Source organism: Leptodactylus fuscus, chromosome 6, assembly GCF_031893055.1.
Source record: "Leptodactylus fuscus isolate aLepFus1 chromosome 6, aLepFus1.hap2, whole genome shotgun sequence".
NCBI classification, from domain to species: Eukaryota; Metazoa; Chordata; class Amphibia; order Anura; family Leptodactylidae; genus Leptodactylus; species Leptodactylus fuscus.
This window is the reverse complement of record NC_134270.1, coordinates 144,136,248-144,152,006: the sequence shown is the minus strand read 5'-3', so window position 1 is coordinate 144,152,006 and position 15,759 is coordinate 144,136,248. Positions and strand designations below refer to the sequence as shown.

The window sequence follows — 15,759 nt, the reverse complement described above, 5'->3', positions numbered from 1 at the left end:
TATTGACTACTTACCGGGGCCTCCAGCGGACTCCTGGGCCTGCAGCTCGGTCTCCAGTTCTTGAATCTGCCTCCTTATAAATTCTCGTTGTTCTAAAACAAACAATAAGAACCTTTGTTTACAACATTTCACTACAATCTAGCACATGAAAATCTATTTTAGAAATTCTGAAGGCCAAGTATTATCTCCCCAATATAGTGACTGTCTAATGTGGATTAATAATACATTGTTACTATCATTCAGCAAAGTCTCTTCTTTCAGAGACAGCATCAGACCCCCCATTCGGGAGAGATTTGGCCTGCATACTAGGTCATGTGCTCCAGTCCTAACGCCATAACATTTATTTTGCAAATTATACCGTCAAATGTTTAAAATTCTTACAGCCATCAGTAAAATACTCCATGGCAGCCCTCAATGACACATGCTGGTGAATTTCCCAGGCAGAAGTTCATCACCATGTAAACCTATTTCTACTGAAAAGTAAGTGTTGCTCATCCTAAGATTCTGATAGTAGACTATAATGATGACTTACCCTCAAGCAGTTGTCGCCATCGCCTCCTCCTTCTTTCTCTTCTGGCCCGATGTCTAATGGCCCCGTTCACCGCCTCGTTTCTAAAGGCCACGATGTTCCCATCTGAAAAGTGATAACATATGATAACAAATATTCGACCTGTTGTAGTCAATGGGATCTGTTCTGTTTGGATGTCTTTGAAAAAGGTTCAGTCACAGTCTCATGGTTTTTATTGTATAGTGAAATGGTGATCGTAGTGTGAATGGAGTCTAAGTTCTATGTGAGTGTAATGTCTCAATTGTCTTATAAATGATACTTACCACCACGCTCTCCCACCACGCTGGCCTCACCCCATCCAGCCATATCGATCCCTGCAGAGAAAGCAGAAAACAATCATAGGTGACTGAACATCAGGAGGGGACAATGGTGGATATTATATAGTCACTGACTACAGGGAAGGACCTGCTACATGTAAGCCAGGTCTCATTGTAGCTTTCACATATGGAATGAGGTTGTTGTGTTCGGTACTTTCTACACCATGTACCAGACAGAGGGGGCAGCTTGTATGGACAATGTGATGTGAATGTCCGGCTGTACCACAGATACCAGCCTGGAGATTGTATTGTTTCCTGAGGTTCTGCTGCTATTCCTATTTGTAAAGTGACATTTCTGAGACTCAGATGAAGTATTTATGTATTTCCCTAATATATTAATCTTTATACCTTGTACATTGTCAGTATAAGTCAGTAGTAAAATTATCATTTTCTTATTGCTGCTGCCCCACCTTTCATTATCCGCCTTAGACATCATAAAGGTCTACAATGTAGAATTCTAGAATGTTCTGTCGGATTCTACTGATTTGCCTAGATAACCTGTTTTGAATTTTACAGATTTACATAATAGAGAAATTTACACCATTTTCATGACTTTTATGGTTCTGAGCTCAATAAGAAGTAATACAAGCACAGACCCCTACCTCCTTCCCATTGTACATGCCGCTCTGGCCTGGGTTTTTCAGTATAGCACATGTAAGAGTCACACAAGAATGTTCTGCTATGTGTAAGCCGATGGCTGGTCAGGTAATGGAGGGGGTGTACATCTCGCCCAGACTACTCAGGTGAGTGAGATGAGAAAACTCCAGGAATGTTTGTTCTCAGCAGACAACTTTCGTCTGCTGAGCATTTTGGTAAATGCTCAGTATTGGGCTGGATTTTTAGGAGTGACAGGTAGGTTGGTAGTGGGACCTGTCATTCCACCCCCCTCCAGTCCACACTTTGGGGATGTTCCGGCAGCGACTCAGCTGCAGAGAATCTCCTCATCAAGGAGACTTAAGAAGTCAGCTCCAGCAGCAGACTGGGGGCAGAGCTTGGCTGGAGAGCTGACAGAGAGGTCATATTTTTGGAGATGTAGATTGATATTATGAGGTCCAGTGTGTTACTGATTTTATTACTAACTATACAACAATCATGAGATCCATCACTATTCTATACTACCATGCTTTACTTCCAGCTTATATAGGGCCTATCTGCAGGGGTTTATGGGCTGACAGCAATATTTGATAGGGATATATATATATATATATATATATATATATATATATATATATATATATATATCCAGCCTGTAGAAAGGAAGTAGTTCTATATATCAAGGGGGTAGTGATAGGGGTGTAGAAGTAGCAGTCACGGCTCAGACCTTATGGGTTCTTAGAGCCCCCTCCCTAAGAAGACGCTAATATTATGAATGGTACATGGTTGTGGTGGCCGTGTTACAGATTTTACATTGGGCCAACTGAGCTACAAGACATGTTTCTGCCATCTATTAATCTATATTTCTTTACTTACCAATATCCCCAGCTTCAACCATTGTCCTATAAACGCAAACAAATTCACTTGTGTCGCAAAAGTAACCAAGAATGATTGAGGAAAATCTGTGCAGATATTTTTCTAGATGTCACACTGTTGACATCACAATGCTCTGGAGTGTTGACCTCTAGTGTGACATAATGCCCTCATTTACATAAGTTGTAGTCTAGGAAGGTACACAGTAATGGAGTATATACTGTACATAGTAATGGAGTATATACTGTACATAGTAATGGAATATATACTGTACACAGTAATGGAGTATATACTGTACATAGTAATGGAGTATATACTGTACATAGTAATGGAGTATATACTGTACATAGTAATGGAATATATACTGTACACAGTAATGGAGTATATACTGTACATAGTAATGGAGTATATACTGTACACAGTAATGGAATATATACTGTACATAGTAATGGAGTATATACTGTACATAGTAATGGAATATATACTGTACACAGTAATGGAGTATATACTGTACATAGTAATGGAGTATATACTGTACATAGTAATGGAGTATATACTGAACATAGTAATAGAATATATACTGTACATAGTAATGGAGTATATACTGTACATAGTAATGGAGTATATACTGTACACAGTAATGGAGTATATACTGTACATAGTAATGGAGTATATACTGTACATAGTAATGGAATATATACTGTACACAGTAATGGAGTATATACTGTACATAGTAATGGAGTATATACTGTACATAGTAATGGAGTATATACTGTACATAGTAATGGAATATATACTGTACACAGTAATGGAGTATATACTGTACATAGTAATGGAGTATATACTGTACACAGTAATGGAGTATATACTGTACACAGTAATGGAATATATACTGTACATAGTAATGGAATATATACTGTACACAGTAATGGAGTATATACTGTACATAGTAATGGAGTATATACTGTACACAGTAATGGAGTATATACTGTACATAGTAATGGAGTATATACTGTACACAGTAATGGAATATATACTGTACACAGTAATGGAGTATATACTGTACATAGTAATGGAGTATATACTGTACATAGTAATGGAGTATATACTGTACATAGTAATGGAGTATATACTGTATATAGTAATGGAATATATACTGTACACAGTAATGGAGTATATACTGTACATAGTAATGGAGTATATACTGTACACAGTAATGGAGTATATACTGTACACAGTAATGGAGTATATACTGTACATAGTAATGGAGTATATACTGTACACAGTAATGGAGTATATACTGTACACAGTAATGGAATATATACTGTACACAGTAATGGAGTATATACTGTACACAGTAATGGAATATATACTGTACATAGTAATGGAATATATACTGTACACAGTAATGGAGTATATACTGTACATAGTAATGGAGTATATACTGTACACAGTAATGGAGTATATACTGTACATAGTAATGGAGTATATACTGTACATAGTAATGGAGTATATACTGTACATAGTAATGGAGTATATACTGTATATAGTAATGGAATATATACTGTACACAGTAATGGAGTATATACTGTACACAGTAATGGAGTATATACTGTACATAGTAATGGAGTATATACTGTACACAGTAATGGAGTATATACTGTACACAGTAATGGAGTATATACTGTACACAGTAATGGAGTATATACTGTACATAGTAATGGAGTATATACTGTACATAGTAATGGAGTATATACTGTACACAGTAATGGAATATATACTGTACATAGTAATAGAATATATATTGTACACAGTAATGGAGTATATACTGAACATAGTAATGGAGTATATACTGTACACAGTAATGGAGTATATACTGTACATAGTAATGGAAGATATACTGTACATAGTAATGGAGTATATACTGTATATAGTAATGGAGTATATACTGTACATAGTAATGGAGTATATACTGTATATAGTAATGGAGTATATACTGTACATAGTAATGGAGTATATACTGTACACAGTAATGGAGTATATACTGTACATAGTAATGGAGTATATACTGTACACAGTAATGGAGTATATACTGAACATAGTAATGGAGTATATACTGTACACAGTAATGGAGTATATACTGTACATAGTAATGGAGTATATACTGTACATAGTAATGGAATATATACTGTACATAGTAATGGAGTATATACTGTACACAGTAATGGAGTATATACTGTACATAGTAATGGAATATATACTGTACACAGTAATGGAGTATATACTGTACACAGTAATGGAGTATATACTGTACATAGTAATGGAGTATATACTGTACATAGTAATGGAATATATACTGTACACAGTAATGGAGTATATACTGTACATAGTAATGGAGTATATACTGTACATAGTAATGGAGTATATACTGTACATAGTAATGGAGTATATACTGTACATAGTAATGGAGTATATACTGTACATAGTAATGGAATATATACTGTACATAGTAATGGAGTATATACTGTACACAGTAATGGAATATATACTGTACATAGTAATAGAATATATATTGTACACAGTAATGGAGTATATACTGAACATAGTAATGGAGTATATACTGTACACAGTAATGGAGTATATACTGTACATAGTAATGGAGTATATACTGTACATAGTAATGGAGTATATACTGTACACAGTAATGGAGTATATACTGTACATAGTAATGGAGTATATACTGTACATAGTAATGGAATATATACTGTACACAGTAATGGAGTATATACTGTACATAGTAATGGAGTATATACTGTACATAGTAATGGAATATATACTGTACACAGTAATGGAGTATATACTGTACATAGTAATGGAGTATATACTGTACATAGTAATGGAATATATACTGTACATAGTAATGGAGTATATACTGTACATAGTAATGGAATATATACTGTACATAGTAATGGAGTATATACTGTACACAGTAATGGAATATATACTGTACACAGTAATGGAGTATATACTGTACATAGTAATGGAGTATATACTGTACATAGTAATGGAGTATATACTGTACATAGTAATGGAATATATACTGTACACAGTAATGGAGTATATACTGTACACAGTAATGGAGTATATACTGTATATAGTAATGGAGTATATACTGTACACAGTAATGGAGTATATACTGTACATAGTAATGGAATATATACTGTACATAGTAATGGAGTATATACTGTACATAGTAATGGAGTATATACTGTACATAGTAATGGAGTATATACTGTACATAGTAATGGAAGATATACTGTACATAGTAATGGAGTATATACTGTACATAGTAATGGAGTATATACTGTACATAGTAATGGAATATATACTGTATATAGTAATGGAGTATATACTGTACATAGTAATGGAATATATACTGTACATAGTAATGGAAGATATACTGTACATAGTAATGGAGTATATACTGTACATAGTAATGGAGTATATACTGTATATAGTAATGGAATATATACTGTACACAGTAATGGAGTATATACTGTACATAGTAATGGAGTATATACTGTACATAGTAATGGAATATATACTGTACACAGTAATGGAGTATATACTGTACATAGTAATGGAGTATATACTGTACATAGTAATGGAGTATATACTGTACATAGTAATGGAATATATACTGTACATAGTAATGGAGTATATACTGTACATAGTAATGGAGTATATACTGTACATAGTAATGGAGTATATACTGTACATAGTAATGGAAGATATACTGTACATAGTAATGGAGTATATACTGTATATAGTAATGGAGTATATACTGTACATAGTAATGGAATATATACTGTACACAGTAATGGAGTATATACTGTACACAGTAATGGAATATATACTGTACATAGTAATGGAATATATACTGTACATAGTAATGGAATATATACTGTACATAGTAATGGAGTATATACTGTACATAGTAATGGAGTATATACTGTACACAGTAATGGAGTATATACTGTACATAGTAATGGAATATATACTGTACATAGTAATGGAGCATATACTGTACATAGTAATGGAATATATACTGTACACAGTAATGGAGTATATACTGTATATAGTAATGGAGTATATACTGTACACAGTAATGGAGTATATACTGTACATAGTAATGGAGTATATACTGTACATAGTAATGGAGTATATACTGTACACAGTAATGGAATATATACTGTACATAGTAATGGAGTATATACTGTACACAGTAATGGAGTATATACTGTACATAGTAATGGAGTATATACTGTACATAGTAATAGAATATATACTGTACACAGTAATGGAGTATATACTGTACATAGTAATGGAGTATATACTGTACACAGTAATGGAATATATACTGTACACAGTAATGGAGTATATACTGTACATAGTAATGGAGTATATACTGTACATAGTAATAGAATATATATTGTACACAGTAATGGAGTATATACTGTACATAGTAATGGAGTATATACTGTACACAGTAATGGAGTATATACTGTACATAGTAATGGAGTATATACTGTACACAGTAATGGAGTATATACTGTACATAGTAATGGAATATATACTGTACACAGTAATGGAGTATATACTGTACATGGTAATGGAATATATACTGAACACAGTAATGGAGTATATACTGTACACAGTAATGGAATATATACTGTACATAGTAATGGAGTATATACTGTACACAGTAATGGAGTATATACTGTACACAGTAATGGAGTATATACTGTACATAGTAATGGAGTATATACTGTACATAGTAATGGAATATATACTGTACATAGTAATGGAATATATACTGTACATAGTAATGGAGTATATACTGTACACAGTAATGGAATATATACTGTATATAGTAATGGAGTATATACTGTACATAGTAATGGAATATATACTGTACACAGTAATGGAGTATATACTGTACATAGTAATGGAGTATATACTGTACATAGTAATGGAGTATATACTGTACATAGTAATGGAATATATACTGTACATAGTAATGGAGTATATACTGTACATAGTAATGGAATATATACTGTACACAGTAATGGAGTATATACTGTACACAGTAATGGAATATATACTGTACACAGTAATGGAGTATATACTGTACATATTAATGGAATATATACTGTACATAGTAATGGAGTATATACTGTACATAGTAATGGAGTATATACTGTACACAGTAATGGAGTATATACTGTACATAGTAATGGAGTATATACTGTACATAGTAATGGAATATATACTGTACATAGTAATGGAGTATATACTGTACATAGTAATGGAGTATATACTGTACATAGTAATGGAGTATATACTGTATATAGTAATGGAGTATATACTGTACACAGTAATGGAATATATACTGTACACAGTAATGGAGTATATACTGTACATAGTAATGGAGTATATACTGTACACAGTAATGGAGTATATACTGTACACAGTAATGGAGTATATACTGTACATAGTAATGGAGTATATACTGTACACAGTAATGGAGTATATACTGTACATAGTAATGGAATATATACTGTACATAGTAATGGAGTATATACTGTACATAGTAATGGAATATATACTGTACACAGTAATGGAGTATATACTGTATATAGTAATGGAGTATATACTGTACATAGTAATGGAGTATATACTGTACATAGTAATGGAATATATACTGTACATAGTAATGGAGTATATACTGTACACAGTAATGGAGTATATACTGTACATAGTAATGGAATATATACTGTATATAGTAATGGAGTATATACTGTACATAGTAATGGAATATATATTGTACGCAGTGGCGTAACTAGGAATGGCGGGGCCCCGTGGCGAACTTTTGACATGGCCCCCCCCCCCATCCCAACTGACGCCGAAGACCTCGACCGACCCCCTCCTCCGCACTCTATTATGTCCCTTACTGGCCCCTGCACACAGTATTAACCCCAATAGTGGCCCCTGCACACAGTATTATCCCCCATAGTGGGCCCTGCACACAGTATTAACCCCAATAGTGTCCCCTACACACAGTATTAACCCCAATAGTGGCCCCTGAACACAGTATTAACCCCAATAGTGGCCCCTGCACACAGTATTATGTCCCTCTGTGGACACACATAAACAATTATTATACTCTGGGGTCTTTTCAGACCCCAGAGTATAATAATCAGAGACCCGGGGAATAAAAACACTTAAAAAAAACCCACTGTTGCTTCTTACCTGTTCCCCAGCTCCTGTGCTGTGCTGTCCTCCTGTGCTGACCGCCGCTCGCGTCCTTCGTTAATGATGTCGGACGTCACATGACCCGGGAAGCAGGCCGGGTTCATGTGACGTCAGAGACATCAGACAAAATAGGACGGAGGCCTGGCAGGATCGCGGAGAGGTAAGTAACAGTTTTTTATGTTTATTACCTCTCCCGATCTGCCGGTCATTATACTCGGGGGTCCCGGGGCCCACAGAGCCTCTGGGGGCCCCCCGGCACTTGCCCGCCCCAGCACTTGCCTGTCCCAATTGTCCGTCGGACGCCGATGAGCTGAATACATAGGCGTTTAAAGCAGGAGCTGTGAGCTCAGCTCCTGCTTTAATGCTGCGGCCCGGCGTGTGTAGACGCGATGTGATGACGTCACATCGGGCCTACAACTATGCGAGTGGAGTGAGAGCGGAGAGAGCGGCGGGGGAGCGACGGAAGGTAAGTGTGTTTGTTTTGTCTTAAACATTAAGGTGGATCATAATGAAGGGGGCCCATGAAACGGGGTAAATGAAGGGAGGAGAGAACGGCATGACACTGGGGCAGATGAAGGGGGGAGAGAACGGCATGACACTGGGGCAGAGACGGGGGACATGAAACTGTGGGCAGATGAAGGGGGGAGAACGGCATGACACTGGGGCAGATGAAAGGGGGGAGAACGGCATGACACTGGGGCAGATGAAGGGGGGAGAGAACGGCATGACACTGGAGCAGATGAAGGGGGGGGAACGGCATGACACTGGGGCAGATGAAAGGGGGGAGAACGGCATGACACTGGGGCAGATGAAGGGGGGGAACGGCATGACACTGGGGCAGAGATGGGGGGGCATGAAACTGTGGGCAGATGAAAGGGGAGAAAACGGCATGACACTGGGGACAGAGATGGAGGGGGTCATGAAACTGGGGACAGAGGAAGGGTGTATATGAAACTGGGGAGAGATGGAGGGGGGGACATATAATTTACGGGTGACTGTAGTAGGATTATACTGTGTGGGAGCACATGAAAAATTAATGAGTGAGCGGAGTCAACATAAAAGTGGATGGAGCTAAATTTGTAGCGGCGCGCCGCACAGCGCACCGCACATTTTGGCTCTCTTTCTACTCTTCAAAAGTTGGGAGGTATGGCGTAGGTGACACCGCGCTCCTGCGTGACATCACGCACTTCGTCTGCCCACAGCGGCGTGCAGTGTCCCAACTCCCACCTCCTCCACAAGGGGGCCCACTGAGGCTCTTTCGCCCAAGCCCCATAAAAACCTGGAGCCGGCCCTGGCAGTACTACCCGTATTGAAGTCGGCGAGCGGGTAGTACTGCACCTGTGCGAGGAGCTGGAGCTCGGCGCTGCTCACTGGGCACAATGACTACTGCGGGCGCCAGGGGATATCATTTATAGGTACAGGGGGCAATGGAAAGATGTTAGAAGGTGGACGGGGGGGGGGGGGGGGGGATTGTTGGGGCATCAGGTGTGCGGAACTTCGGAGAGGGAACAGGGGCAATAATATATAATATATAAGTTTTTAGCTCCAAAGGTATGTGTGCTTTGTATTAATAATGATGTAGACCGCTATGTTACTAGCATAGCAGCCTGTTTGGGGGTGGAACTTTCACTTTAAAGGAGTGTTCACATTGTGTTTTTGGCCTCCCTTGCCGGGATACGTTGGTAACCAGTCACAATCAGCTCCCCACTTATCCCTGCACGGAGAACTGCAGGCCCCCCTTTTTTTTTAATGGCCAGTTCTTTGTGCAGGGATAAGTTGACAGCTGATTCTGACTGGTTACCAACGTATCCCGGCAAGGGAGGCCAAAAACGCAATGTGAAAAAGCCCTGAGGATTTATTAAGAGGGCTCTTTTAAATGGTGTTGGCTCTCTATAGGTGCTTTCACACATAGCAGATTTTATGTGCAGATTTCCTGCTGTGGATTTGACGCTTCTGATTGAATTTGGCTAGCCAGTTGAAAATCCTCACGTAAAATCTGCTACATGTGAAAGCACCCAGGGTAAATTTAATACATAATTGGTATGTCGCAAAATAAAGTAATTTTAAAATGGCGGGGGGGGGGGGGGAAGGGGGAACGACACAGACACTTAGGCTGTATGGGGCCCCAAAATTCCTGATGGCGGCCCTGGTGGTCTACACTGCAGACTTTGATCAGGAAATTCTCCAAATGTCTCTAGAGCAATGTGAAGAGGCTCTTATTCATATTTGCACAGGTGACCAGAACATATCAAGTCATATAAAGAACATCACTACAAATAGACCATAACTTCACAAACTTGTACACGTTGTTTACTGGCCAGAAATTAATGGACAGCCCATCTGTATTAGCATTGCTTAGTCACTATCGCCAGTTTTATGAAAGCACAAGATGGTCAGAAGGCAAGATGGAAAGAAATAATCAACGCAAAACAAAACTAGTAGAGCAATGTGGATTGTCATGTTCTTGGACTGTGTAATGGACACTAGGGACAGATAGACCATATGTAACGTCCCTGCCTGTTTGGGTCTCTGCGCCACCCTCTGCTCGCACGCTGCGGTGCAGGAGGTGTGTTCAGTTTGCTTAGTGTTTTTCGTTGCACTGTATGAACACTGCTCTATCTCAGTCATTCAATTTTTTACCACACTCATCTGCACCTTGTTTATCTCTGTTCATCAAATAGTTAATTCTAGCCTTGCCTTTGTGATTGAAAGACTGTCTTCCAATCAGGTCTAGGCCTGGTCCTGAGCTTTCTATATACAGGCCTTCCACCCACACAGACACACTGGCTATTGAGACTCTGTCCTGTGACTTTGTCCCTGCTAATCTCCACTTCTTCCTCTATTGTATTGCTTAACTCTGACCTCTCGCTTACCCTTTGACTACTCTCTTGGATTACGATTCTGTACTGTGTTGCTCGACTGTAACCGGACTCTTCGCTAGCTGACCTCCCTTTGTTGTTGCTGTTGGTCTTTGTGCTGTGGTGTCACTTATATAGGAAGGGCCCGTCGACAAGTTGCCACCTATTGCTTAGGATAGGACCGGCAAGCAGGAAGTTACAGTGGGGGGGTTTCAGCTTAGAGCTCACTGTCTCTTGTCAGCTTGGAGCTCACTGCCCCAACCCACAGGGTTCACAGGAGCTACTGGGGAATTGCTGTCCTAGCAATTCCCTTACACTATCTATGAAATTTGGAAATATCACGTCATAACTTTCTATGAAGCTAATTAATTTAATAGAGCTAAACTTTAGTTGAGTTGTTAGACATAAGGAGGTGGTCTATGGTGGAGAGCAAGGGGCTCATGTTCTAGTAAGAGCGCTGTTGGTTAAACAAAGATAGTGCATAATGCATTTAAGTAATGGGAATGCTTATTGTCCAAGTAGGGGTTAATCTTGGTCTTGACATGACCGCACTCAACCCCTTGAGTGCAGTAGAAGAAAGAGTCCCCACACTCTAGTATACTCATGTCCTAGATATGGCACTCCCTGGGGCTCCATGTGCCAAAAGGGATTCATTGTGAAATTTAACTCTAGTAATCCTCATCACAAGATGTATACCAATCAATGGGATGTCATTGGATGGTTTACTCTATGGGAAGAGGCAGTGTTTGAACAAGATGGGTAAATATTAAATATAATTGTTTCATTATGTAATAAATCATATTGATTATTTATGTTTTACTAATGTATTTTTTCATTTCTGTTCTTTTTTTCAGATATGCTAATGAGATTCCATCGGATTTAGTGGATTACGTTGATGACCATTGGATGTGTTTTTCTTACCTATAATAAAATGATCAATGAGAGTTGTGTAGGAGTGTTTCATTTCAATATATTTTTTAAGATTTGTGTTTTTATACCTGGCTACCATTGCCTTAACCCTTTCACTGCCAGGCACGTACACTGTACGTGCTCCCAAGGTGGCACTTCAGTAGCCGAGGACGTACTTAGTACGTCCTCCCTACTAATGCCGATATCTCTGGATTGCATCAACATATCTTGATGCTTTAAAATGCATTTTAAAGAAGAGACTCTCATCTTTAAAATGATACCAGGGACTTAATGATTTTACTTACAGTCTTGGAGCAATTCACTGTTGAAAACACTATTTGGCATTGAGATCCAACTGCAGATCTCAATTCCCGACAGCGTTTCAACAGTGAATTTCTCCAAAACTGTAAGATCAATCATCGAGTTCTTGATATCATTTTAAAGATGAGATTCTCCTCTTTAAATTGCAATTGATATGCAAAATATGTTGATGCAGTCCAAAGATATAGAGCTCCAAAGTGTCCCCCCCCTCCCCCACGTCTAAGCAAGCAATTTGCGATCTAACAAGAAAGGAAGAGGGACACGGAGCAGCCCAGCAGAGAGAGAGACAGTGAAACATACTGACTCTCTGCATAACTTGTATGTGACAGCAGGAGGGGGGTGGCAGGGACTATTGTCCATATTAACCCTTCTTCTGCCAATCAGAGAGCATACTATACATTTGTCTCTGATTGTCACATACAGGTATAATGTAATTCCCCCCTGAGCTTTACTAGTGGGGTATTCTTATGTTATACCTCCTGAACATAACCAGGAAGTTTATTGGCGCTGTGACCCAGACGTTTACCATTGTCCAGGTCGCAAGCCAAAAAAAAAAAGTCGCACCAAACACTTACACAACATATACATAAAGTCGCAAATAAAGTTGACATTTCACCCAATCCCTGTCCTGTCTATACCTGAGCTTTCTACAGTAAAATATGTCTCTAGTGATGTCCGTTACACACTAAAATAATAGTAATAACGATTATCACTAGAGATGAACGTATAGATTGCTAAAATTATTATAGGGGGATGGAAAATAACATTTTTATGTAAAGTCCTATTTAATTTGCATGCACAAAATGGGATGGCGCATTTCTGCGATTTTGGCGATTCTTTAACACCCGCCCCTGTAAATATATACATGTGTGGTATGTATGAACTCCTCACATATTGCAGTTTTATGGACAGTACATTATGTTTGCAGAAAGGGATTTCTTGAGCCGCACTTTAGTGGCAAATTTGAATTTTTGCGCAATTTTTGCTAGCAATCTCTGTTTGCGGCAAAGTTGAATGAAGGTGGTTGTATATATAAACTATTAAATTGTGTTTTTATATACGGTAGGCTGTGTACTTTGAAAAAAGTTAGATTTTGGTATCACAGTCACAGTTTGATAGGTGCAGTATAGCTTTTTAACATATTAGTGAACAACAGCAAAATCCTGCTTGTCTTCTGTATTCGTGTTTTTGGGAGTCTGAGCTCTTGTTGTAGTTGATGTTTGCGGTACATATAGTATATATACACATTGTATACACCATAAGCTATTATTTTAAAAGTATTTTGTATATGAATGTGAGATTGAACATGAGTTTTAGGTGCAAATATGTGTTTTAGCGTATTTTTTCAAAAAATTATTAATGTTGGTCGCAAAGTTGCATGAAGGTGGATGTGGCTATCGATGACCCATTAAGACATTTGTAATCTTCAGATTGTCTACTTTCAAAAAATATATAGGGTTTAGGGGTTCACTTACTTTTCATGGTGTGTAATCCCTACATTTTATAGGATGATACTTTTTTAACATTTCCAGCTTCAAAGCAGAATTTTGTTCCTTCCAGTTCTAGCAATTTTCTGAAGACACGTGCATGCGGGTTCAGGCCATAGTGATATGTATGAACTCTGCACATGTTGAACTCTTATTTTTAGGAGGTTTGGTGCATTTAATTTTTTGTTTGGTTTCCGCTTTTAACAACTAATATACATTTATTTGCATTTTTTCATAAAACATTCACTTTAAATCAAAATTGCATGAAGGTGCCTGTTCGTATACAGTACCAAGTGGCATTCTGACGATGCTGCAGGTGTCTACTTTAAGAAAATATATAGGTATGGGGGGGGGGTTTGGATGCTTTTTTAATGTTGCAATTTAGGTTTGATTTGTCCATCTCAAAACTGTGAAAATTGCTCTGGCTACTGGAGGTGCAAAATTTCCAGAGACCCTTGGCAGCGAAAAGGTCAATAATGGCTGCTGTCTGATTGATAGAAAGCATTATTTACGTGGGGCTTGGCGAAAGCTGCTACATAGGTTAAGTCTATCCCCTCATTCCCCTAGTACCCACTACCATCAGGGGTACTGGGAAAAGTCATGTACTGAGCCAGCTGCAGGCTGGTGTTATTAGGCTGAGATTGCCCGAAAACATGGGTGACACTACCAGGCTGTTGCTGCTTTATTGTTTCTGGATGGTGTTTAGAAAATGGACACCACTTCTTTTTTTTTTTTTAATTTATTTTAAAAAAATTAAAATAGCTCTAGATTTGCCCCTACCTTCTGACAACATCTGAAAGTGTCACTGAAGCAATGGAGGTGGAGATGGCTGGCAGTAAGGGACAGTTACCCAGAGCAGAGAATGAAACCCCAGCAGGAGTAGAAACGTCCCTAAAGCAATTTTAAACAAATTTGCATAAAAATTAAATGTCAATTTTTATGCAAATGGAGCTACAATGCAGAATAAGAAAGACATCTTTGGAAAGTGTAGAAACAGTAGTACAAGGTACTGGTTTGATACCAATTTTCCTGCTGGCAGACCTTTAAAAATTTTAAAATGCCACCACTGGTTAACTTTTGAGTTCAAATATCTGAAAAAGAAAGACAAAATAAATACATTATTAACATGTGTATCACTGCCTACAGGACGTCTGGGCAGCTAGTGGTTAATATTGGTTAATACTGTGTCTTAGGCAATTTGGGGAGGGTTCTGGAGGCTAGAGCGCCAAAAAAGGTAACAGAATTATTCTAATGTATAAAGGAGGAGGATAACACAGAGGCCCCTTTAGGGTAAGTTCACACGGTCAGAATCCAGTCCAAAAAACTTCTCCCGCGGCTAGCCGTGACTGTTGTGGTATTCCGCTCCGGAATAGGCCTGAATGAATGAGTAACAAACAACACTTAGCATAAAACATAACTTTTAATGTAAAATATGGTCAGCTAAAATCTTTCAACGGTATAGCTAGGGCTAAAATTAGAATACATAACTCAATGAGAAAAGTAGGGAACACTATAGA

General features: G+C 38.2%; 1 protein-coding gene across 1 annotated transcript in view; it reads left to right on the top strand.

The window, feature by feature from the left end:
* The window catches only part of RPRD1B (regulation of nuclear pre-mRNA domain containing 1B), a 382,003-nt gene extending 366,469 nt beyond the window's left edge, over positions 1-15,534 (top strand). The window contains exon 8 of the transcript XR_012716907.1: positions 15,520-15,534. The gene's annotated coding sequence lies outside the window, so the exon portion shown is untranslated. The remainder of the gene's footprint in view (positions 1-15,519) is intronic.
* Positions 15,535-15,759: the final 225 nt, after the last annotated feature.